The sequence below is a fragment of the Stegostoma tigrinum genome, chromosome 36 (genome assembly GCF_030684315.1).
Source record: "Stegostoma tigrinum isolate sSteTig4 chromosome 36, sSteTig4.hap1, whole genome shotgun sequence".
Taxonomy (NCBI): domain Eukaryota; kingdom Metazoa; phylum Chordata; class Chondrichthyes; order Orectolobiformes; family Stegostomatidae; genus Stegostoma; species Stegostoma tigrinum.
Genome location: NC_081389.1, coordinates 20,124,444 through 20,150,953, shown reverse-complemented (window position 1 = coordinate 20,150,953; position 26,510 = coordinate 20,124,444). Strand labels below are relative to the sequence as shown.

Genomic DNA, 26,510 nt, shown 5'->3' with positions numbered 1-26,510 from the left:
ATTATCCTGGATGTTTCACGTTCCCTCATAAACACTGGGCCACTACAACTACCTATTGACTCAATAAACTTACTCTTCTAGAACATAGAGCATAGAACAGTACAGCACAGAACAGGCCCTTCAGCCCACAATGTTGTGCCGACCATTGATCCTCATGTATGCACCCTCAAATTTCTGTGACCATATGCATGTCCAGCAGTCTCTTAAATGACCCCAATGACCTTGCTTCCACAACTGCTGCTGGCAACGCATTCCATGCTCTCACAACTCTCTGCGTAAAGAACCTGCCTCTGACATCCCCTCTATACTTTCCACCAACCAGCTTAAAACTATGACCCCTCGTGCTAGCCATTTCTGCCCTGGGAAATAGTCTCTGGCTATCAACTCTATCTATGCCTCTCATTATCTTGTATACCTCAATTAGGTCCCCTCTCCTCCTCCTTTTCTCCAATGCTTAATAGTTTCAGAATAATTTGAGCAGGGTGGGGGTGGGGGGGGGGGGGGTTGTGGGGTGGGGGGGAGAACAGAGCTAAGAAAATGTGCCATGCAGAATAATTTACGTTTTATACTTGCAATAAAACTCAAATGTTTTTTTATACCAACCTGATTGTAATGTCACAAATCCAACGACATCCTACGAAGCAAAAACACTCACAGACCTGTAGGACCAAATGGCATATTTCGTGGCTAAGTACTACGTAATTCAAAGAAAACTGTACAAAAATTCAATTGTCAAAATTGATCAACTTAAAACATAGAATATCATAACTAAAAATTACTGTTATTGCATTAATTTTCAGCACATTTGTCTATGATTTCAATTAAAGAAACTGTAAGAGCATAAGTAACTGTGCTTCCAAGAGCACTTAGAGAAAGCAAACAGTGCAAGAATGTAAGATAATAAAATGTGAGGCTGGATGAACACAGCAGGCCCAGCAGCATCTCAGGAGCACAAAAGCTGACGTTTCGGGCCTAGACCCTTCATCGGAGAGCCTCTGATGAAGGGTCTAGGCCCGAAACGTCAGCTTTTGTGCTCCTGAGATGCTGCTGGGCCTGCTGTGTTCATCCAGCCTCACATTTTATTATCTTGGATTCTCCAGCATCTGCAGTTCCCATTATCACAGTGCAAGAATGTAGACGCGCGAGAGAGAGAGAGAGACAGTGAGCGAGTGGCTGTGACTGTGACTGTGAGAGAGAGACAGTGAGCGAGTGGCTGTGACTGTGACTGAGAGAGAGAGAGACAGACAATGAGCGAGTGGCTGTGACTGTGACTGTGAGAGAGAGACAATGAGCGAGTGGCTGTGACTGTGTGAGAGAGACAGTGAGCAAGTGGCTGTGACTGTGAGAGACAGAGAGAGAGAGACGCACAGACACACGCACACACTGTGGGGGAGGGTATGTAAAAGAGTTCATCCCTCCTGAACAGTGGATCAAACTCCTTAACACTTTTCTGTTGCCAACAGAACTGTGGAATCTACCTCAAATGAAGAATTCCACAGCACTAAAAGTCCCTGATTAAATCAGATGGAAGATGTGCATACAGGACACTGCCTTTACTGCATTCGAGATTAGAAATCTGTTTGGACAAAATGCTGTTTTGCACTGTTTAGGGTCTTGACTGAAAGTCACAATGTTCTTCTTCTACTATCACGGTGGCCCGTTCATTTGCAATGCAGCTGGAATAGTGATTTTACAATTCATCCCATTACACAGAAAAAAGTTACAATAGCCAAAAGATTGCCATTATTTTGAAATGGTAGTGGTTACCTTGACAGGTTTATGCAGGTTGCAAATTCGCTCCCCAGATCATAAATACTTAGCATACTTTTGGAGGCCTCAGGAGATAAGGAAACTATTACACCATACAAGCTGTCAAACAAATTTACATTTTATGAATTGACATATGCATTCAAACTGTAGTAACACTCTTCCTACTAACTCTTCATAGAACAATACAGGGCCTGTTCAGTGCTTCGGCCCTCGATGTTGCACCGATCTGTTAACTAATCTAAGCCTCTCCCCCACACTATCCCATCATTATCCATATGCTTATCCAGGGACTGTTTAAATACCCCTAATGTGGCTGAGTTAACTACATTGGAAGGCAGGGCGTTCCACGCCCTTACCACTCTGAGTAAAGAACCTGCCTTAAATTTATCACCCCTCAATTTGTAGCTATGCCCCCTCGTACAAGCTGAAGTCATCATCCTCGGAAAAAGACTCTCACTGTCCACCCTATCTAATCCTCTTATCATCTTGTATGTCTCTATTAAATCCCCTCTAGCCTCCTTCTCTCCAATGAAAACAGACCCAAGTCCCTCAGCCTTTCTTCATAGGGCCTGTGCTCCAGACCAGGCAACATCCTGGTAAATCTCCTCTGCACCTTTTCCAATGCTTCCACATCCTTCCTGTAATGCGGCGACCAGAACTGCACGCAATACTCTAAATGAGGCCGCACTAGCGTTTTGTACAGTTGCAGCATGACATCACGGCTCCGGAACTCAATCCCTCTACCAATAAAACCTAAAACACCGTAAGCCTTCTTAACAGCACTATCAACCTGGGTGGCAACTTTCAGGGATCTATGTACTTGGACACCAAGATCCCTCTGCACATCCACACTAGCAAGAATCTTTCCATTGACCCGGTATTCTGCCTTCCTATTATTCCTCCCAAAGTGAATCACCTCACATATATCCGTATTAAACTCTATTTGCCACCTTTTCGCCCAATTCTGCAGTTTATCCAAGTCTTCCGGCAATCTGCAACATTCTTCCACACTGTCCACCATTCCACCGACTTTAGTGTCATCTGCAAACTTACTAACCCATCCACCTATGCCTGCATCCAAGTCATTTATAAAAATGACAAACAGCAGTGGTCCCAAAACAGATCCTTGGAGGCACACCACTAGTAACCTGACTCCAGGCTGAATATTTTCCATCAACCACCACTCGTTGCCTTCTTACAGAAAGCCAGTTTCTCATCCAAACTGCAAAATCTTCCTCAATCCCGTGCCTCTGTATTTTCTCCATTAGCCTACCATGTGGAACCTTATCAAAGGCTTTACTGAAGTCCATGTACACCACGTAAAGCCCTGAGTTAAATAACCAAAGGTTCTTCGTGATAAATGCATTGTAGTCACTTGTTAAAAATCAAAGAATAAAAAAGTAACACCACAGAATGCAGCCATTCAACTCATTAGTGCCTGTACAAACCAAGAAAAGAAAAAAAAAATTTTAAAAAGGTAGCCACTCATTCCAATCCCAAGTTCCAGCACTTGGTCCATAGTGGGATACAGCACTTCAAGTGCAGATCCAGGTATATTTTGAATGATTTGAGGATTTCTGACTCCACTTCCAAACTAGAAGCAAATTCCAGTTACCCAGAAGGTGGCAGGTGTAAGAGTGTTTGCATGTCCCCTCTAATTCTTCTACAAATCACCTTAAACCTGTGCTCCCTGGCAATTGATCTCTCCACTAGGGTAAATCAGCATTTTCGTGTCTGCTCTATTGAGGCTTCTGTCAATTTTATACAACACATGTAAGTAATCCTATAAGTCTGTTTGAAGGAAAACAATCCTGGCTTATCTAATCTTCCCTCATTGCTGCAATTTTCAAGTCCTAACACCACTCTTGTACATTTCCTATATACTCTCTCCACATCATTTACCTTTCTCATGTGAACTGTACACAAAATTCCAGATGTGGCCTAGCCCGTGTTTTTTATGGTCCAGCATTAAATCTCTGCTGTTGCATTCCACACATCAATGAATGAAAGCCTTCCAGATGCTTTCATGACCACCTACCTATCTGTCCTGTCATCTTCAATGGCCTATGGAGAAACACACCGAACAAGGTCTCTCAATCTTTACTCTCTCAATATCCTCCTATTCATTGTATATCCTCTAGCTTTGTTCACCCTCCCCAAATACATTAATAACCCAGATTTACACTTGTCACTTTTCCACCCACTCAACCAAACCACTGAGATCATTCTGGAGTCAATAGTTATCCTCACCATCTCAGAGCTTTAACACTGCAATGCAGGGGATTGTTCACCCAGTCATGTCGGCACTGGATTTTTGAATGAGCATTATGATTTAGTGTCTCTCTTGCATTTACCACATTAAATAGAAACAATATTCCAGGTAAAATGATCAATTTCTTGGCAGTGTGATCCACACCCTAACTACTTGCTATGTGAAGACTTTTCTTCCTCACATATTTGCTTTTGTACATTACTACATATTATATCTATGCCCTTTCATTCTCAACCCACGTGAAGGGGACTTTTCTCCCCATCTGTTCTGTCCAGCCCCTTCAACTTTGAAAGCTTTATCAAATGTCCTCTTGGCCTTATCCTTTCCAAAAGAAATGGTCCTAACTTCTCCAAATCTATCCTAATAACAGAGAGAACAACTATTCTCTCAAACCTCATCTGTTCCCTCTCCAATGTTTTTACATCCTTCCTATGGTGTAGCACCCACAACTTTATATACGTTCTTTCTACCAAGCTATTGCCTCACACTTCAACATAATGCTTCTCATCAAACAGCTACCTGTCTGTGACCTTTTCCAGTTTTACACTGTCCTCCTCACTGTCAACAACGATTCCAAATCTATTTCATCTGCAAATTGGGAAACCAAGAACTAGCTGATGAATAAAGCAAGAGTCCCAAAACAAATCCCCAGGAAACTCTTTTACAAATCTTCCTCCAGCCCAAAAAATGCCATTATTATTCCTCTGTGTCTTCTATCTCTTAGTCAATTTTGTGTCCATGTTGCTACTGTTCTGTTTATTCCATCAGCAATTGCTTTTCTCAAGTCTGATGCGTGGCACTGTATTGAGAACCTTTTGGAAGTCCACGTACACCACATTAACAGCAGTAACCTCATCTAATCTGTTAAGTCTTCAAACAACTCCGGCAAGTTAGTTACAACTTTCTCTCAAAGTGTTTATGCTGGCTTTTCCCTATTGACCCACATTTTTTCATGTGATTATTAATTCTACACTAAACAACTGTTTAAACAGGTCTCCCCCACCACTGAAGTTAAAATGACTCTTGTAGTTGCATTTTATTTGACTGCATTATTTCACATTTGATAATACAGCTAGCATACTTGCCTTCAGTTTGTGAATTGCAATGGAGTTTAGAAAGATTACTGGTACTTTTCATTGACATAGCAAGTTTATCTAGTGAGCAGCTGACCCATTCCTATCCAGTCAAGTTCCATGTATGATTTTCAATATTCTACCAAAGCAAGCATTACACAGAAATGCTGTAAATAACATCAATTCCTTGGCATTAGAGATGGAAACGAAAAAGCAGCATTCTGATGCCTGGCAGAAAATGGGTGACATTTTGCAATTACATGAATATAAACACTGACTATGGACAGATTAGTTTATGGTGACCCATAACCAAAAGGACTGAAGAAAAAGCTAGAGCCTTAACTGAGATGACAAGGTGTAGAGCTGGATGAACACAGCAGGCCAAGCAGCATCATAGGAGCAAGAGAGCTAATGTTTTGGGCCTAGGCCCTTCTTCAGAAATAAATTTCTGAAATGGGTCTAGGCCCAAAACATCATCTCTCCTGCTCCTAAGATGCTGCTTGGCCTGCTGTGTTCATCCAGCTCTACACCTTGTTATCTCAGATTTTCCAGCATCTGCAGTTCCTGCTATCTCTGGAGCCTTAACTGATTTTTTATTATTTTCAGGTTTTTATACTTTAATCACTTTTGGTTTGGAGCAGTGAATTGGGAACGGTGAGCTAAAGATGACTTTTGAACTATGGCTAACAGCTTGTGTTAAAAGGAAAAACACCAAATAAGCTTTCGTTTATTCAAGAGACTAGGTCTGGAAGTTCAGTGCAGGTTGATTCCTGAATTAACATGTTCTTTAAATGCTTCATCACCAGGGAACAGCATTATATTTAATCAGAGAACAGAGATTGGCTACTCTTGAAGTCAGACCTAGGAATTGGCTCCAGTAACTCCAAGATCTTTTTTCTCAAGAAGATGGCAGATGTTGAATAGCAATTGGGACTTCAAAGGAAGAGACAGTCTGTCAGAGAGGGGCCCCAAGTTGGAACTGGTTTTTTAAACACATTTTTTGTGAAAATAATTCATCTGGCTGTGGTGCTACAGCATAGAGATTTGAAAGCTCTCTGCCTAACCTCCTATGAGCAACTCTTAGTATTCTAATCTCTGAACTTCTAAATGCTACTATCCTTGTCAGATTAAACTGAAAAAGGTGACCCAGATCAACATCTTCAGAAAAATCAGCCAAGAAACCATTAGAGTCTGTGGAATAACGCATCGTGTCAACCACTTAAGTAATCTGGCCAGTTTTGTTATTTTCTTTTATTTATCCCTTAACTGTGTGTATTTGTCTGTCTATCCATTCTGTGATAGGGCTAAAAAGGTTTTTGGGTTTCTAGCATCTACCAGTTAGATTACTTTGTTGTTTAATTTTTGCTCTGAAGTTACTGTACTGTTAATGAATTGCTAAGTGCTTTGTTTAAGATGCAAACCAGTGACTGGAGTTGATTATTCGCAGAGTCTGGGATTGGCTATTGAAAAGTCTGGTTAGGAATCACTGGGTTCAGGTTGAGAATCTTTGAAAGTTTTGTTTTATCATTTCGTGAATGCAGAGGTTGAATGGCTGATTTGGTTCAGCTGTCTGTCTGTGTCATAACAGACTAATTTCTGTGAAGTACAAGTGAGCACCCAGATGCATAACAAAGTCACAGGGAGAGAACACCTATTTGAAAAGGGAAACATTAAGTCAAATATTTATGAATTTAAATTTTACGCGTTAGAAGCCCAAATTCCGCGCCCCCCCCACTAAAAAAAGACATATTTTGCAATGTTTCAATTTGATATCCAGTTAACTAAAACTCAGACTTGCCCAAATTCTAGGGTAATTCTAAGCATGGCTTAGAAAGGGTGGACGCTGGGAAGTTGTTTCCGTTAGGCGAGGAGACTAGGACCCATGGGCACAGCCTGAGAATTAGAGGGGGTAAATTTAAAATGGAAACGAGGAGACATTTCTTCAGCCAGAGAGTGGTGGGCCTGTGGAATTCATTGCCATGGAGCGCAATGGAGGCCGGAACGTTAGATGCCTTCAAGGCAGAGATCGATAAATTTTTGATCTCACAAGGAATCAAGGGCTACGGGGAGAGTGCAGGGAAATGGAGTTGAAATGCCCATCAGCCATGACTAAATGGTGGAGCGGACTCGATGAGCCGAATGGCCTTACTTCCACTCCTATGTCTTATGGTCTTAATTTAGCTAGGCACGAGTTCTTGGCGTTGGTCTAGCTGAACTACTACCTTCTGAGTCAATCCAAATGATGCACGGCCCACACAACCGGTCAAGCAACTTAGTGCTTTCAGTGTACCAGTATTATTTCCATGTCTTATGTCATTGGAATCATGTCAGGAAGGCCAGCGGACAACTTCATAGGCAGCAGTGTGAAAAGGATACATCAGCTGTTGTTTATAGACAAGAGATTGAAATTACCACAAAAATTAGAGAGAGGTACACTGGTGCAAAAGTCAGGATCAGCAACTTGGTTTAATTGCCCAATATATGAAAAAGTCAGAAAAATGGGAAAGGTGCAGGATTTTGGATATTCAGTCCATGCTATACTCCATTCTACAAGCAAAACCAGCGATTACAGGTCCTCATGTTAGAGGTTAATAATACCAGAATATAAATTACGCACAGAAAATTCATGAAATGTTTAGAATTAAGAACTAAATTTCACATACTGAAAATTATGCATGAGTATCAATTTAAAAACATATCTCTTCAGTAATTTTACATCCTGCAGAACTCCAAATGACAAAAATAAAAGCAGCCAATTAGTGTTTCCTCTCCATCCCATAAAGGTCACGGTCAAAAGGATGTTAATTCATCATCTCTACACTACTCCCATTCTTTAGCAATGCAGGTGTGGAGAACTACAGTGCGTCATATTTCCAGTGCATGGACACCAGCAGAAAGAAAGAAAACATGGAAGTGGAAAGTCTTATAACTGAATTTAATAGATGTAAAAGGGTGTAGTCAAGATATAAGGCCTATGAATACCTCAAAAGGTTTTTTCTCAAGATGCACAGTTGTAATGGAACATTGATTAATTAAGTTAATTAGATTAATAATAAACAGAAAATGCTTCATTTATTTTCTTTATCTATAAACATTGAATGCCTTAAAATTTTAATATTATTCACAATACATTACAATACAGTGATCCTATCACATCTCATTTTGATAAAAATAAAATCAGCAAAATTTCAAGAGTAAAGTTGCCATTGGCTCATGTAGAAAAAAAGCTAATGAAGCAGTACCCGTTCATTCAATTCAGCTTCGTCAAGGGAACATCATGCCTGACAAATCTGTTAGAATTCTTTGAGGAGGTAACAAGCAAGTTAGACAAAGGAGAGCCAGTGGATGTGATCTATTTGGCTTTCCAGAGGTCTTTGGCAAGATGATGCACAAGCCTTGATAAATAAGAAAGGGCCCATAGTGTTAGCAGCAAGGGACTAGCATGGATACAGGATTAGCTGACTGACAGAAGGCAGAGTAGGGATAAATGAGTCTCTGTCAGGATGACAGTAGCTGGTGATTAATGATGTTCCACAGGGTCTATGTTAGGACTACAACTCTTCACATTACACATTAACAATCTGGTTAAACGAGCTGAGGGCATCGTACCTAAGTTTGTAGATGTTACAAAAAAAAAGGTGGAGGGGTAAGTAGTGTTGAGCAGGCAGGGAGGCTACAGAAGGATTTGAGCAGGCTAGGAGAGTAGGCAAAGAAGTTGCAGATGGAACACAATGTGGGATAGTGTGAGGTTATGCACTTTAATCGAAAGAATAGAGGTGTAGACTATTTCTAAATGGGGAAAGACTTTGAAAATCTGAACATAAAATAGACTTAGAATCTTAATTCAGGATTCTCTTAAGGTTAACATGCAGGTTCAGTTGGCAGTTAGGAAGGCAAATGCAATCGTTGTATTCATTTCAGGAGGGCTAGAATACAAAGGCAGAAATGTACTGTGGGGCTGTAAAAGGTTCTGGTCAGACCACATTTGGAATATTGGGAGCAGTTTTAGGCCCCATATCTAAGGAAGAACGTATTGGCTTTGGAATGGTTCCAGATGTGGCTTACAAGAATGATCTCAAAGATGAAGAGCCTGTCATATGAGGTGGTGTTGAGGACTCTGGGTCTGTACTCAGCAGAGTTTAGAAGGAAGGATGGGGGTGGGGGGGGAGGAGATCTCAGTAAAACTTACAAAATGCTGAGGGACCTGGACTGAACACGGAGAAAATGTTGAAAGGATGACCCTTTAGAACTGAGATGAGGAGGAATTTCTTCAATTAGAGGGTGATGAAGCTATGGAACTCATTACTGTAGAAGACCATGGAGGCCAAATCATTGAGTGTCTTTAAAAAACAGAGAAAGATAGGTTCTTGATTAGTAACAGGGTCAAAGGTTACCAGAGAAGGCTAGAAAATGGGTTGAGAAATATAATCAGTCATGATCAAATGGCAGAGTAGACACGATGGACTGAATGTCCTAGTTCTGCTCCTTTATCTTACGGTCTTACTATATGCTCACGTAGTTAAACTCAACTGGGACATGAAAACTGCTGTCATATATCTGAGTCATGAAGAAGTAAAGAAAAAATTAGGAGCAATATTGAAAACAAAAAAGTGTGCCTGGATTTCAAATGACAGTGCAGTCAAGAATAGCTGTGATCTCTGAAGGATGAACAGTTTGCCAACATTAATCATCCAGGCTGAAGCATGACAACTGGTCATCTAAGAAACACACCACCAAAATCAACTGATATAAATGGAACAATCGCAGTAACTCCAAAAATCTGAACTCCATGTGAAAAGTTGTGCAGACAAGGCATAAGTTGAAAAATCAAGTCAAAGTTGAGGGCATGAAACAACTATTGCACATATTGCAAGAATCAACATCTTCAGAAATGAGAGAAAATAATCTGGGAAACTGAAAATTTCATGACTCTGTACAAAGTAGTAGGCAGTATCAAGATAATGACACAAAGGTAAATAAATGAATAAGAAGTGAGAAAAAGCAGATAATTGCTTTTCGATCTTACCCTCTTAATGTTTCATTGTTTCCAAGATCCTACAACACCTACAATATTCTAATATCTTCTGTTTTGATACATCATACTGTTCCCAAACAAACATTCACATTTACACTATTAGGACAATCTACAAGTTTCAATCAGAACTTCCGCAATGATAATTATACAGAAACATCTTCCGTAAACAATACATGACCATACATCAAACTCTGACCAGGACAAGACTCCAGCGCATGGCTCATCATGGAAAACAAGCTTGCTTATAAATTAGCAGAGACTTCAGAATGCCGGGAGACAGTCAGTGCAAAAGGCTCTGTAATATGGCAAAGTCTTTAGAGACACAAAATAAAAGAAAACAGTTATTTTTATTTTAGGGCCTAGAATTTGAAATCACAAACATAGCTTACACATTCTTCAGAATTTCAATAGCTGCAATTCTCACGCAATAAAATTGCAATGCTACGTACAACATTAAAGATGAAGAAAAATTTAAATTTGTTTGCAGTATGTTGGTGTAGTGACTCAGCAAGTGTTTATTGCTCATCCCTAATTGCCCTTGAAAAGGGGATCGTGAAATTCCTTCTTGAACTGCTGCAGCCTATGCAGTAAGGAGGAACTTCCAGGACTATGACCCAGTTACCAGTTATGTGCATGGTTCCAAGACAGGATGGTGCACATTGAGCAGCTTGCAGTGTTCTTTTAGGTCCTAAAGGTCTTGGGTATGGAATGTGCTACCAATGGAGACTGGTGAGTTGCTGCAATGTATCTGGTAAATGGTACACTCTGCTAGCACTGTATATTGCTGTTGGAGAGTGTGAATGTTTAGTGCGATGACAGATGCGATGGTAGTTGCACTCACCACTTTGTCCTGAATGGCAACAAGCTTGAGTGTTGTTGGAGCTGCACCCCAGACTTGTGCCTTGGGTGGTGGACAGGCTTTGGAGAGTTTCCACTGCAAAATTCCTTATGTTTGACCTGCTTTTGTAATTACAGTATTTATGTAATTGGTCCAGTTCAATTTCGGATCATTGTCAATTCCCAGGATGTTGATTGTTGCGGAATCTTTGATGGTACTTGTACTGCTATTTAACGTCTCTGTTCTTGGAGATGATAGCACAAGTAGACAAATCAGCTGTTAAGCATTGCTGACGTTTAGTTTTTAAAAACTAACAAAATCCTTCACTACTATTCTGTACTTTTAAAAAATATATATATAATTCTCTACTCAGGGGAAAAAAAAATCTGCTTTCTCAGCATTTCTCACCAAATTCCTTCCAGGTAGATTGGCATGTAAATAAACAAAACAGTTCAACAGTATTTCAGAACTGTAGCAACACTTTGCCAATCTTATAAGAATAACTGTGATTCAGCTGTTACATTTTATGTTTAAACACATAACAATTCAAAACAGTTGAATATTTTCCTCAAAAAGGTAAAACATGTACAAATCAACCCAAAACTCGCCATTGTCCTAGAAAGAGCTTTAGTTTATAAACATTTGGAAAAAGCACATACTGTAATTAAAAGTTCCCATCACATATTATAACTAACAAAACATCCACTATAATAAGAAAATGTACCCACTGCAAATATATTTCAAATGCAGTGCAGAAAACAAACATCGGAATTCAAATTGTGGATTTAAAATGATAACAATTGCTCTGTTAGCAAACATGTGCATAATTGGGTAATGGTGAACAAAAAGATCTCAGGTTTACTTTTTGGTTTGTGCCAAACTGAGGTCACAACGCACTGGGGGTAATGCACTCAACATCAAGCCCCACTACTCCTGGGATTGTCACCAATGAGAAAATGTTAGTCAAGCTTTCAATGTCCTCAACTTACCTGACTGACAAACTCAGTTTGAAAAGAAAATGCTCACTAGGTTTCTGTATTCTATAACAAAACAATTGCTCATGTCAAACAATTCATTTTAAAACCAATGACAGGAAAGTAACAGGAATTGTGAACCTATAATCCCCTATAACTTGACCTCTCTGCTTTAAAATCCCTAAACTGACAAACACAGACATGGAAATGGAGAGTGGAAAACAATTTCAAAAATATTGGAGAAACAACACCAATCTGGACCAAAGGATTTGAGAAGTTGTTTCATTTTGTTCTCTTTCAATTCTTCGATGTAGACACAAGGTTGTTTTTGCGTGTTGGTGTTCAATCTTTTACTCATTGAGAGAGAATTTTTCCTTTCAATGTTTCTGAAGGGAGTTATATTCCTCTTTCAACAAGGGATTTGAAGGGAAAGGCAAGTGGAAGCTAAATGGCTGTTCCCGGAAACTTCATGGTATTTCCACACAGTAGGTGGAAGAGAATGAGATCGAGCGAGAGATTTTATACTCTACTTGCAGGCTAAATGTGTCTGCCGCACTGACCCCACATACCTAATCAGGAGCCAAAGAGAATATTGTTGTCAAGCAACTGACCCCTAGTCAGTGGTCATCAGCTCCATTCTGTCTGCTGTCCCAGGAAAAGGCAACATTGCATACAACTCTCAATTGTTGCAGTATATATGATTTTTAAAGCTGTGCAGACAGAGGGTTGCTGTGCAGAGACAGAGTATCATCCTTTTCATAAGTCCACAGTGCAAAAATTAAAAGGAGATACAAAGATGTGGTCCTTACACCAACCATAACAGGATGGGTGTTAAAAATGAACTCAGGATAATTTTCTTTGGAGTGGAGAACAGAGAGGAAAGAATCAGCTGCTGCTTTTGCTCACAATTATTGGAAAATGCCTACCTATGAAAACTGACTTGAGACAGAATTAGACTTGGTAGTGAATGACCCCACACCCCTACCACCCCAAATGTGGTACTGACAATCACTAATAAAGCACTAATACTAGGTGAAAACTAAATCAGTGGGAAATAAAACCACAAAATTTGTCTAAATAATAGCAAATATCAGAATCAGTGATTTTTGGGAAGAGAAATGCACAACTCAAAATCAAAAACTTTTCAGATTTACTGGGTCACTATCAGCTTCACAAGAGAAAGGTATATTGTTGCTTAATTCCTCATTCAAATAGTGATTGGCAGGAAGTTCTTGCAGTTCCATGACAAATATGAAACAAATTCACCTCAAAATTAAGGTGCAGGCACCCTATCAACAAGCTGATGTGTTGATTACAGCCAGTCTCTCCAGCATTTAAATTAGCTGCTAAGTATCATTCTTTAAGGTTTTAATTGCTAGAGATTTTGTTTTGTTATTTAAAACTTTAATCCTTTTCTTTCTGTATCTGAATTAACACCAAATTCATCATTTTAAATTTTTCTTATTAGAAGAATCATTACAGTACATCAAGTCTATGCCAGCTCTTTGAAATGCAATCCAGTCAAACCCATTCTTCGACTCTACTGCCCCTTAGCCCTGCAAGTTTGTTACCCTTGAGTGCCTATAGTGGTTCCCTTAAAATTATTGTTCATCCCTGCTTCCACTACCCAAGAAGGCATCCACTTCTGTCTCAGATACCCTAGGGAAGGTTTTGCACATTTTCCATCTTACTCCCAGAATCCAGAGGACAAAATATCATAGAGACCGAACAGATTTGGTCAAGTATAGTTAAGGGCAGGCACCATTCTTTACCAAGGTCAAATTACTTTGTAACAGATTTAGTTACGTCTTCCACTAAAGATCACTTTTATCAAAAGCTTTGAATTCTAAGCACTAACTGAAAGTGAAGCTTGATACTTAACACTGCAGTTGTTCATGAAGAATGAAGTCTTGATTGCCAGAAAACCGAAGTGCAGGTGTCAGTTCAGATGGCATTGCTGTCACGATATTTAACTGGAGTTGTTAATTAGTTCAAGCTAATCATTCCAGTTTCCTCCAACCATTCACCACGTTTCATTATCTGTCATTTCTATCACATAGTAGATTGTGTTCCTTACATAACAGTTCAAGACAGCACGTAATAACTTCTTTTATCAGAACAGCAAACTGCAAAAGGAAGTGTTCAAGGTCATTAACAAAGCATTTGAACATCCTGTTACAATACAAAAATGTTGAAAATTTAACAACCAATGAATCCAATCATCAGTGATTTTCAGGCTGGAAATGACACAGTGAAAAAGTGTGGCTATGGCACTCAATTAACTTGTTTAGACTTGGAAGTATTTTGAACCTTTCTTAGATACACTTTCAAAGAGACTTCCTTGCATATCATAATGACATAACTGAAAATCAGCATGAAAATTTCACCCTCCTGCAAAAATTCCATCCCCTACTCCCAATTCCTCCACCTCCGCCGCATCTGCTCCCAGGATGAGGCATTCCATTCCCGCACACCCCAGATGTCCAAGTTCTTCAAGGACCACAACTTTCACCCCGCAGTGGCCGAGAACGCCCTTGACCACGTCTCCTGCAACACATCCCTCACCCGCCACAACCGCCCCCAGAGGATCCCCCTCGTTCTCACATACCACCCCATCAACCTCCGGATACAACATATCATGCGCCGACACTTCCGCCATCTACAATCCGACCCCACCACCCAAGACATTTTTCCATCCCGACCCTTGTCTGCTTTCCAGAGAGACCACTCTCTCCACGACTCCGTTGTCCGCTCCACACTCCCTTCCAACCCCACCACACCCGGCACCTTCCCCTGCAACCACAGGAAGTGCTACACTTGCCCCCATACCTCCTCCCTCACCCCTATCCCAGGCCCCAAGATGACCTTCTATATCAAGCAGATGTTCACCTGCACATCTGCCAATGTGGTATATTGTATCCATTGTACCCATTGTGGCTTCCTCTACATTGGGGAAACCAAGCAGAGGCTTGGGGACCGCTTTGCAGAACACCTCCGCTCGGTTCACAACAAACAACTGCACCTTCCAGTCGCAAACCATTTCAACTCCCCCTCCCATTCCTCATACGACATGTCCAACATGGGCCTCCTGCAGTGCCACAATGATGCCACCCGAAGGTTGTAAGAACAGCAACTCATATTCCACTTGGGAACCCTGCAGCCCAATGGTATCAATGGGACTTCACAAGCTTCAAAATCTCCCCTTCCCCCACTGCATCCCAAAACCAGCCCAGCCTGTCTCCGCTTCCCTAACCTGTTCTTCCTCTCATCATTCCTTCCTCCCACCTCAAGCCACACTTCCATTTCCTACCTACCACCTCATCCCGCCTCCTTGACCTGTCCGTCTTCCCTGGACTGACCTATCCCCTCCCTACCTCCCCACCTATACTCTCCTCTCTACCTATCTTCTTTTCTCTCCATCTTCGGTCCGCCTCCCCCTCTCTCCCTATTTATTCCAGTTCCCTCTTCCCATCCCCCTCTCTGAAAAAGGGTCTAGGCCCAAAACGTCAACTTTTGTGCTCCTGAGATGCTGCTTGGCCTGCTGTGTTCATCCAGCTCCACACTTTGTTATCTTTGATATTTTGAGGAATTGTCTTTATTTTTGAGGGGCGAGCAGCAAGGAGAGAAACCTCCAGGTTTTATTTTCCAATTTTAATTTCTGGATGAGCCTGACACTGTTCGTGTTTTGAAGATTAAAAATGCAAACTCAAATCAAATTTGATCCCTCCACTAACAGCAGATTGTAAAAGCAAGTGCTCAAGGTCATTAAAAAATTTGAACATCCTCTTATAATGCAACAATGAAGAAAATTTAATTACCAATGAATCCAATCATCAGCAATTTTCTGGGGAGAAAGTGAAAAAAATACAGGTTGATTTAGTAGCACTCCACTAATTACAGATTACAATTCTCGAAATGCTCCCGTAATCCCAACTCTGTCTTCTATTAGTTAGCCAATCTTCTATTCATGCCAATATCATAGGCTCTTATTTTATTAAGTAGCCTAATGCGGGGAAAAACAAGTCCTATGACCAGGAGAAGAATAAAGTTACAATGTCGTCCTGGATTACTTCTTCACCAGGAAGGAAACGTCGCACGATGGACGTATTTGTCGGTTTCATGGGAAGTAAATTTGCAGATAAATATTTGCTACAAGAACAAATATTGGAAGCACTAAAAAAAAATTCCTAGAAAAGCATTCCTTCCACATGATATTTATAGCACATGGGCCAATTGGCATAACAGAAAATGAAGGACATAGTGTTAACAAATTGGTGAGACTGTCTAAATACACCTCATGGACAACAGGTACAAAAGGAGAATTGTAACAAATTGAATTAAGGGCAGAAATGCTATTCGAAATTGTGGAGCAAAAGAAAAAAATTTGAGATTTGGAATAAGCAAATGAACTGCAGAAATGCTGTAATTGATGTTTCAGGTCTGATTCAAAGTACATTACACTATGACTTCTTCCAAACTTCATAATAAGGCATTTATAATCAAACATGAAAGAAGATTCAGAGGAAGAAAATAACAATACAGATATAAAGAGAGGGCATTGTATCAACCACAAGAGGTTTCAGCCCAAAGGTGAACGTATTGGCGGGAAAAGTCTTTCAGTTGTGCAATAGTACACAGTCTATTTTGTATAGAATAGACTGGTTAGAATGCTACCTAGACGGAGTAAAAAGGATCAGGACATAGTTAAGAAATCAGTGTTCCACTATCTTCAGATCTGGGGATGAAAAAGTATTATAATATTTGAAAACAGTGATTACTCCTCATAAACCAACTGGGTTTAATCATCTTATTAGCATTAATATGACTTCTTGCGAAATACCCCTGTTATTAAGTAGACTATTCATGGAGAAAGCAGTAATGAAACCATATACGGAAAATGCCAATGCTATTTAAGTTACAAGATCAGTGAATTTGCAGATTGGAAAACTGGGACACTATTCTTTTCATTTAATGGAAAACAATCTCTCCATTAAAGTTATTGACATTAGTGGTAGAAATTTAGTTGGTAAAAAGTCCACTGTGTTAAAACTACATAGAAAATTTGTTCATCTGCCTTCTAAACATTTAAAATTTCAGTAAAGAATGTACAAATAAGGGCTGGGGAGTACAACAACTCACAAAAGTTTTTTAGTGCTTCCAATATTTGTTCTTGTAGCAAATATTTATCTGCAAATTTACTTCCCATGAAACCGACAAATACATCCATCATGCGACGTTTCCTTCCTGGTGAAGAAGTAATCCAGGACAACATTGTAACTTTATTCTTCTCCTAGTCATAGGACTTGTTTTTCCCCGCATTAGGCTACTTAATAAAGTGTGAGATCTCTAAGAAATATTGAAGGAAACTACAGGCAATAATAAGTCAACACGTAGCAAGAGATTTCAATCAGGTAGTGGCCTTAAAGTGGATTTAGAGTTAATGGGATAAGTATTCTAATTTTGCATGTTGTAGATTGACAAAATCTGGTTGTAAAATCAAGAAAGTTGTGGGTAAGGCAAGAATAAAAGGAGATGGGCACTAGACTTGATCACTGGCAAAATTTCTACGACATAAATTGATGGGAGTTTGTTAGTGCAAATACAAAAACAATAGTTCTGAATACTGAAGCAGAAAGCCCTTTTTAGTAATAGGATATGTGAAAGCAACCATGCAGTAATAGATGAAACAATTTGTATCATTTTGGTACATCAGCTAAACTGTAAATTATCACCTGCATTACTGCGGCTGTATATGCGAAGAATTTATTATAGATAATGGGAGAACATTTCCATATCAGTTTGCAGCAGAAATTCTGAAGTTCCATCAGTAACAAGTGATCAGCCCCAGTTCAGGATGGGACAACAATTAGCTCTGCTTTTTCAGAGCATCGGAATGCACTGCACATAGGCAGAAAGGCTTTCATTAAACGTTAAAATCTCAGGATTCAGCGAGCCTAGGCTTCAAGATAAAGTCATTGGAAACAGTTTCAATCTGGTTTATCATAAGACAGTGGGGCCTAAAGAATAGAATGTCCCAAGGAAGGTTATTGGTAAAGATGAAAACAAATAATAAACACAAAGCATCAGAATTACACTATTTGGGTCAATTCTTCAATATTGCATGATATGGGTTACAAATTTGCAGATTCTGAAGGAACAATCTGTTATTGAAAACAGTGAGGAGCCAGGTATTATTCATAACCAATTATCAGACAGCTACAAGGATTAAACTGTCACAATTGACAGCTTATCTGATGATGGACAACGGTGTTTTGATGGTTAATAGGAGGCCATTAGTGCTAAAGCTTAACTGCCAAAAGTGTGTGTGAAGAGAGATGATCAACTCTGGCACTCTGCTGCAAGCTACACTGAGTTGACTGCTTGTATACTCCTGTATGGTCTCAGTCACCTTAATTAGGATCCAGATTCTGCTGATTCTTCAGTAAGCTGCTCATTCACCATAACTGTTGAAGAAAAAACCTTGCTTAAAGCTAGTACTATTGAATTTAAACTGTCGGCTTCAGGTTTTATGCCAAATGCAATCTCAATTTGGTTGTCAAATTAAAAGTTTCATCATTCTTGACCAACAAATGTAGGCACAGAGTGCCAAGTTAAACCAAGTTTGCTAGCTGAATTTATGTGCTAGCGAGACAAAGGGTCTAAACTACTCATTGACTTTAAGAGATGTCCCTTGTAGACTATGGACAAACCATGGCATAATAAAATATTTTTCGATCTTTTGATGCAGACTAAATAATGAATCAACATTCCTACGATGCATGCTTATAAACAAGCTTGTACTCAAACCTATTAATAATTCTTGGGTTTTAACCAGGTGCAAACTTATGTGAGACAGAATTGCTCTAAATACAAACTGCAATTTCAGTACTAGAAATGCTAAAGTTTAAGAACATAATAGACTTGCATTTTTTTTGGGCTTGTGACTTCAGAAAAGTTTCCAGTTTTTGTGCTTACCACAGGAATTAGAATTGAGGTTATGACCTTCAGGAATATAAAACACAAAATTCAGTAACTTTCTAGATGACCAGAGTATTAAGAGGTTTTCTTCCATTAAGCAAAGCTAACCACCCACAAAAATAAACTGACTGTGCCAGAAAACCTTTAAGAAAATATTTATTTTCATAATTTTGTGCTTTGCATTGAGAATTATTCCAATCTGAAAGGAAGGGTGGTAATGAGATTCTCAGATCACTTTCAAAGGTCATATTCATTATTAAATAATATTGTCTACAACACCAGGAAGAAGGCTAAAATGAGATGGCAACACTACACAAAACTAGTTTCAGCTAACCAAAATGAAACATAAATCTGTCCAGATGTACATAAAACTTCAGGCAATTAGTATTTTTGTTCTTGAAACAACCATCTTGTAAAATATATTTAATTTCCAAGATATTAGATAATAGAAGAAACGATAGCACTATAAACTGCTGAGTGAGAGAATGCTGAGACTATTTTTAGATAAAATATTCACAAGTACAAAGTGGATTTGTCATGCCAGGAGGAAGACCATTAACGTTTCAGTTCATATTAAGTACGCATTTAAAAGTCTGACTTGGTTTGACAAACTATTTCCGTATTAGATATTAAATAAATATTTCCATTAAATGAAAAGAAATTTCGCATCACAGTTCCAGCTTCCAAATTTAGCATACAAAGGGTAGCTAAAGCTTCGTTAATCTGTCAGACAGTGGTAACATTGACCACTTCCATGATGTGAGAGTAGGAAATACAAAGGGCAAAGAAGTGTTGGATAATAACTGGTTTACTTCAAGTTAAATACTGACCATCGCTGCCACCAAGAACCAAATCAACGAACACAAAACAGAAGATGCCTTTGTTTAAAAAAAAGTTCATTAGAGGCTGTGTAATAAATAGAAGACGGGGGGGGGGGGGGGGAGGCTCAAACATTTTGCTTGTTGAGGAATTCAATCTTTTATCTCATCTGTCTTTTATCTATGTAAAGAGATGTTTGCAATTTTAAAGGAGAATCAAGAGTTGTATATACAACGTTATTGTTTCCTGGAGCAGTAAGGGAAAAATAACACCGAAGGGCATCAGTAGCTCTCTGAACAATGGGGCAATTGCCTGACAACAATATTCTGATTGGTTCCTGGGCAGGTGACTACAGCATGTCTGTGTGGGCAATACCAGATTCAGCATCCAGCCTGCAAACAGAAAACACCCAAAACTCTTCCTCATAAGCATTTAGGTAGAAGAAAATCTCAGCGACTAGGAGATTTTCTGGTAGCTGTTCTCATTCATCATTTCCCTGTAAACAGTCTTCTCTGCAAACTCTTATGTCACTGCAAGACAACAAAGTGTGGAGCTGGATGAACACAGCAGGCCAAGCAGCATCTCAGGACCACAAAAGCTGACGTTTCGGGCCTAGGCCCTTCATCCAGCTTCACACTTTGTTGTCTTGGATTCTCCAGCATCTGCAGTTCCCATTATCTACGTCACTGCAAGCCCTGGGCAGAGAATGGCACAGGGAAAGAAGTCCTGGAACTTACCATGGAGCAGCTAAGTGCCAGTACGGAGTGTAATAGAGGCTTGGATCGGTGCAGGGCGACTGTTGGACTAGGGTCTGGCTAGGGCGGTCAAACCACGTGGAGGCCCCGTGCTGAGTTGCTACAATGTAATATTTATTTGAATTTTTTAACCTGGCTGTAAAGTCAATCTTTTAACAATGTCTTGTTTTTAAAAATCTGTCAAGTAATGCAACTGCTTTTTATTCCTCTTTTGTATCCAAGATTTCTACCTAGATACTTGTACCTAAAATGGTACCATAAGTGGCGGACATCGTAACTGAATTCATCACTGAAGTAAAGTAAGGACTTTGGATAGTTTGAATAAAATTCTAACTGTTTAAGATTACTCCAACGGGTTTGATTTTCAGCATACTCCCCAAGTGAATTGTGAATGCAGTCTTCGCTATACATTCAGATCTTCTGCTCATTTCAAATTATAGGTGTCAAATGGGCAGAACCTTAACTCCACAGGGTGGAATCACTACTTTGTTCCCTATACACTTCATGTAGATTATTTGAATTCAAACATCTTTATGTGGACACTACCATTAATCTTGTAACATTTCATTAGTATTGGTCTCCAAACTAGATACAACTAACTGTACAAATATATTTCATGCTTCTAAAATAATTTGACGTTTTAAAATAATCATCCCAGTTAAAAAGCACTCATGTCCTGATTACACTTTCACTTTCAAAGCAGTCCTCAGCAAAATGGCTTAGGAGTCAGTTTCATCTTTACATTCCTTTACCTGTGGATTATTTTCTACTTAAGATGCTTTTGAGTTCTCAAGTGTGCGCCTAACTAGGTGTAAAAATTCCCTCATTGATCTGGTTGATCACACCATCCTCCTTGAACATCCCTCTACAAGAATTAGATTGCACTCGCCCAATCTTATCTAACCATGCTCAGAATCATCTGCAACTGCTTTTCTTGTTGTGCCCATTTTACCGCTTGAGCACTCTGCATGCCCAAATGGCCTATGCTTGTCGAAGTGTTGTCCCATTTTTTTAAAAAAAATTCATTCACAGAATGAGGGCATCACTGGCTAAGTCAGCATTCGTTGCTTATCCCTAATTGCTTAGAGGGCAGTTAAGAGTCAACCACACTGCTGTGGGTCTTGAATCACACGCAGACCAGGTAAAGATGTCAATTTCCTTCCCCAAAAAGACATGAGTGAACAAATGGGGTTTTCTGACAATCGACAATCAATCCGTCATCATCAGTAGACTCAATTCCAGATTTTTATTAATTTGCGTTCCACTATCAGCCATGCCAGATTAAAGTCAGGTCCACTGAACATTGTCAATCTCAAGATTGTCAGTACACCAACATCAAAAAAGAATTTTTACACGCATGCTGACAGTACTAAGCTCTACTAGATTGTCACCTGACTCTTCATCCGACATCTGGTCCTGGATATCCAGAAAATTCCTCCAATCAATTGTTAATAAAGACTGAAACCATTGTCTTCAGTCCCGATCATAAACTCCACTCCTCTCTCTTAACCGATGCCGAGCCAGACCATTTGAAACTCTGATCTACCTGACCCCCACATGCACACACCATCACGTAAATCACCTATTTTCACCTCTAAGATCTCTCACTCCGCCTCACTACATTTGCTGCTGAAAGCCTCAGACATTCTAACATACTTGTGACTGGTTTTTATGTTCTACCTTGACATCATCCGAAAGTCTGTTTCACCCTTTGTTAACTGCTTAGTTCCCAATTAAGCAGTGTCTCAAAGTCCAATTCTCATCCTCTTCTCCAGTCCCATAAATCTCTGCACTCCTATTCTGGCATCTTGTGCATCTCCAGTTTTCACCGTCCATTATAGCACCAGTGCCTTCACATGCCTGGGGCTCTAAACTCTAGTGACTTCTTTCCATTGCACCATCCCTCTACCTTACTTTCTTCTTTACAACGCATCTTTAAATTTACCTCTAAACAAACTTTCGGTTCTCTACCTGCATATATCTTTATATAGCTCAGTGTTATTTTGTTCTACAATTCTCCTGTAAAACACCTTAAAACATAATTTTGTTAAAAGGTGCTATGCAGATACAAGTCACGTGGTTGCAAAATATTACGTACAGAGATGAAAGCACAGAATTCGTAGGCTGTCTTAGCACATTGCTCAGAAGTATTGTGAATTGCTTCACATGGAATAAATTACTCTGAAGTACAGTCACTTTTTTACTTAACTGTGTACAACATGGCGGCAAATGCACCAAAGTTATTCAAAAACAAATAAGAGATGACTGACCAGTTTAAAGACCGAAAATTGGATACATACAAGTCTATCAGCTACTGAGCTTAATGGGTCAACTGTGTACTTTTCATTACTTTCTGTCAGTTTCAGATTTCCAATAATTACAGTTTAATTTTTATATGCAATGTGTGTTTGAATGATGAGAATGGGATGAGAATGATGGGGAACGGTTACTTAGAATATCATAAGCATTCACTATTCTTATTAGCCTCCATTAAATTCCAAGAATAGTGTGATTGATACATGACTTCAAGGAACTGCCAGTCTACATTATATGTTTACAGTTCTACAGCGAGCCTTATACCTTTTGACTCAGAAGGTGTTGTTCTCCCTCCAGCACATAAACTCGATCCAAAATGCCTATCTCGGTATCCATTTTTACAGTCAAGGTTCATTGGGCAGCTTGGTATATTGGCAAGATATTCATTTCAATATCATTATATTTAAGGCACTTAGAATCAAAGCAATCAGGAAATTGCACCTCCAAAACAATTAACCAAATCTTCTGCAACTTTTAAGCCCAAGATCAAAACTTTTTTTTTTGTTTAGAAAGGGTACTAAGGAATAGGGAGGAAAGGCTGGAAAATGCAGTCAAGGTAGAGATCAACTAAGATCTAAGTGAATGGCAGAACATAAATGACACATTGTGTGACTACTGTAACTATATAACTATCAAATTAAAAAGGATTCATCACTGTGGCACTTAGGAGAAAGGCTTTCTAAGTTACTGCTTGGAATTTAGGTTTACAGTAAAAAAAAAGTGAACAACAGTACTCAAGCAGGTCGCACTATTACATAACCTCTCACATAACGCAATTCTATGAGAGTGTAACTGATATCTTCGGAATCACAGGCTAGCCCTCTGCCTCTACAGACAGAAAGAACAGCAGAATAATTCAAATTTCAAAATGCACCAAATTCAAAATTTACAATTTTAGAAATTAAATCTAACTATATCAGATTTAAGAGGATATTACAAGTCATATGAAGAATGATATTTGTAGAAACTATTTTTAAAAAGTTGACAAAGCAAGTGCTGCATATAGTTCTATGAATTTGGAGCAAAAGTAGGCCATTCTGCCTTCGAGCTCGAATGGTGTAGAAATAAGATCATGGCTGATCTGTTTGTGTTTTGAATTGCTCCTTCCCATATCTCCCTGATAATATTTGATTCACCCGCCCAGAATATTCTGTCCACGTCCATCTTAAAATATTCAATGACCCACCTTCAACATTTTCTCAGAAAGTGTTAGTCTGATAAGACTGAGTCTGGACAATTAATATCAGAAAATAAAGATCGAAAAAAAAATCAGCAAATACAAAAAATCACAATAGAGAGTACAAGTAATATCCCAAAATTGCAATAAATAAGGACATGAAGGAAGAGAAACTCAGGAAAATTACAATCTCCAGACAGGTGGTATTGAGTAAATTACTGGAGCTGTGGGATGATATGTGCCTGGAAGCCCTTATGAACTTCATCCTAGGATCTTAAAAGAAGTGGCTAGTGAGACAGATTTGCATTTGTTGTATTTTTCCAGAAGGCCCCAGATTCAGGAAGATCCCATTAAATTGAAAGATAACAAATGTAACTCCCTTACTCAAACAGGAATGCAGAAGGCGGGAAAGCATATCAAAGGGAAAATAGATAGAAGCTATTCATAAACTTATAGCAGGAACATGGTTAAGTTCAAGGCAATCAGGCAGAGTCAACTTGGTCTCATGAAGAGGAAATCCTGTTCAAACAATCTATTGGAGCTCTTTGAAGTAGTAACATTCTATGGATAACAGGGGGAGGCAATGGCTGAGTGGTATTGTCATTGGGCTGTTACTCCAGAGACCCAGATAATGTTCTGCGGACACAGGTTTGAATCCTGCCAGATGGTGGAATTTGAATTCAATAAATATCTGGAATTAAGAATTTAATGATGACCATGAATCCATTGCCAATTGTTGGGAAATACCCATCTGGTTCACTAATGTCCTTTAGGGAAAGAAACTGCATCCTTTACCTGGTCTGGCCTACATGTGACTCCAGACCCACAATGTGGTTGACTCTTGACTGCCTATAATTAGGTTTGGGCAATAAATGCTGCCTAGCCAGCAACACCATCATCCCATGAATGAATTTTTAAAAATTAGAAGATGTACTTTATTTAGGTTGCTGGAAGACATTTGATAAGATGTCACAAAGGTTATTACAGGAAAATAAAAGCTCATGGTGAAGGGGAGTCTACTGAGGTGAACAGGAGACTGGACGCTCAAGAGAAACAGAAGGCTTAAGTGGATCTTTCTCAGTTGGAATGCATGGTTTGTCACAGAAGTCAGGACCAGGGTCTCAACTTACAACTTACAGAAACTGACTGGGGTGAAGGGATCAAAAGTATGAAATGCTACATCTGCTCACGTCACAAAGATAGATTGGAACGTAAGTTGCAAAAAGGACACAAGGAGGCTACAAGAATATGTAGTTGTAGGTCAAGTGAGTGGGCAAAGCTCTGAAAAATTGAACCTTCCCTTTCACAAGGCCATGTGCGAATGTGGTCATCCATTCTAGGAGGAAAGGAAGAAAAGCATTGTCTAAATGGTGAGAAATTGCGAAGTTCCAGGATGTAGATTTGGTTGTGCGTGAGTCATGAAAGACTACGATATAGGTATACTAAGTAATTAGGAAAGCTAAGGGGAACTGAAAACACAAGTAAGGAGAAAATGCTTAAGTTATACAGTGCATTGCTTTATTGCTGATCACTTTATTTGAGGAAAGTGATAAATGCATGGATGTAACTGTTCCAGAATAAGAGGTCACAATTTAATAGAGAGATATGGCAATTTTCTTCTGTCAGAGGTTCATGATACTTTTTAAGCACTGCCTAAAAAGTCAGTGGAAGCAGAATCTTTGAATATTTTTAAAGATAGAGATGGTTAGAATTTTGTTAAGTGAGAGTCGAAAGGTTATCAGGTCTCTGGGAAAGTAAATTTGAGGCTATAAGTGGATCAGCCATGACCCTTTTCAATGGCACAGCAGTCTGAGTCAGGGGAAATGGCCTACTTCTACTGTGTGTTTTAATTCTTACTTGGGATTCCTGAAGAGGAAATGCATTATTGTTCTTTTCATTTAACGATTAAAATAACTTGGATTTTGAGGGAGAGGAAAGAAAAATAACAAATCAATATAAAAAACAGAGTTAACATTACCAAATACTTCTGATACTTCAGAGACAACGAACAGCATCACCAAACGAAGGAAGCAGCATTGGAAGAAAGGGGACTTAGGGTAGAGAAGGTTTGCAACTGCAACTATTCTCTCTTTCCTATTTATAGCAAAGTTGCAAATGAGCCATACTATGAAATTATAAACAAATGGATAAACAGTGAGCAATGGAAAATTCCCCATTTTTGAAGCCACTGTCGATTTCTGCTAGTGACGTAGAGCATGCAGTTTTGCTGACTTCTCAAATATCAGTTACTAACTGCAGTCCAGCCCCGAGAAAAGGTGCAGGAAACCCTTCTGTTTTAGCATTCCTTCAATGTCCGTAAGCTGCAGTCAACTAAAAGGAGTTGGGAAGCTCGTAGTGGAGGATATTTTAGTACATTTAAGCAGATCAGTGCTTTCAAACATTCTAAAATGGTGAACAGTAGTGTTGGGGATGGATAATTTTGAGTTCTGAGCACAAATGGAGTGGTAGATTAAAATTAAGTGCCAAAGTTTCAGCACAAAAC

The 26,510-nt window shown here is 39.3% G+C and overlaps 1 protein-coding gene across 7 annotated transcripts in view; it reads right to left on the bottom strand.

Annotated features, from left to right (window-relative positions):
* peak1 (pseudopodium-enriched atypical kinase 1) overlaps window positions 1-26,510 on the bottom strand; it is a 170,616-nt gene that overhangs the window by 134,274 nt on the left and 9,832 nt on the right. The window contains exon 2 of one of the 7 annotated variants that reach the window (XM_048520837.2): window positions 604-659. The exons of the other annotated variants lie outside the window; for them this stretch is intronic. The gene's annotated coding sequence lies outside the window, so the exon portion shown is untranslated. The remainder of the gene's footprint in view (window positions 1-603; window positions 660-26,510) is intronic. 7 annotated transcript variants of the gene reach the window in all.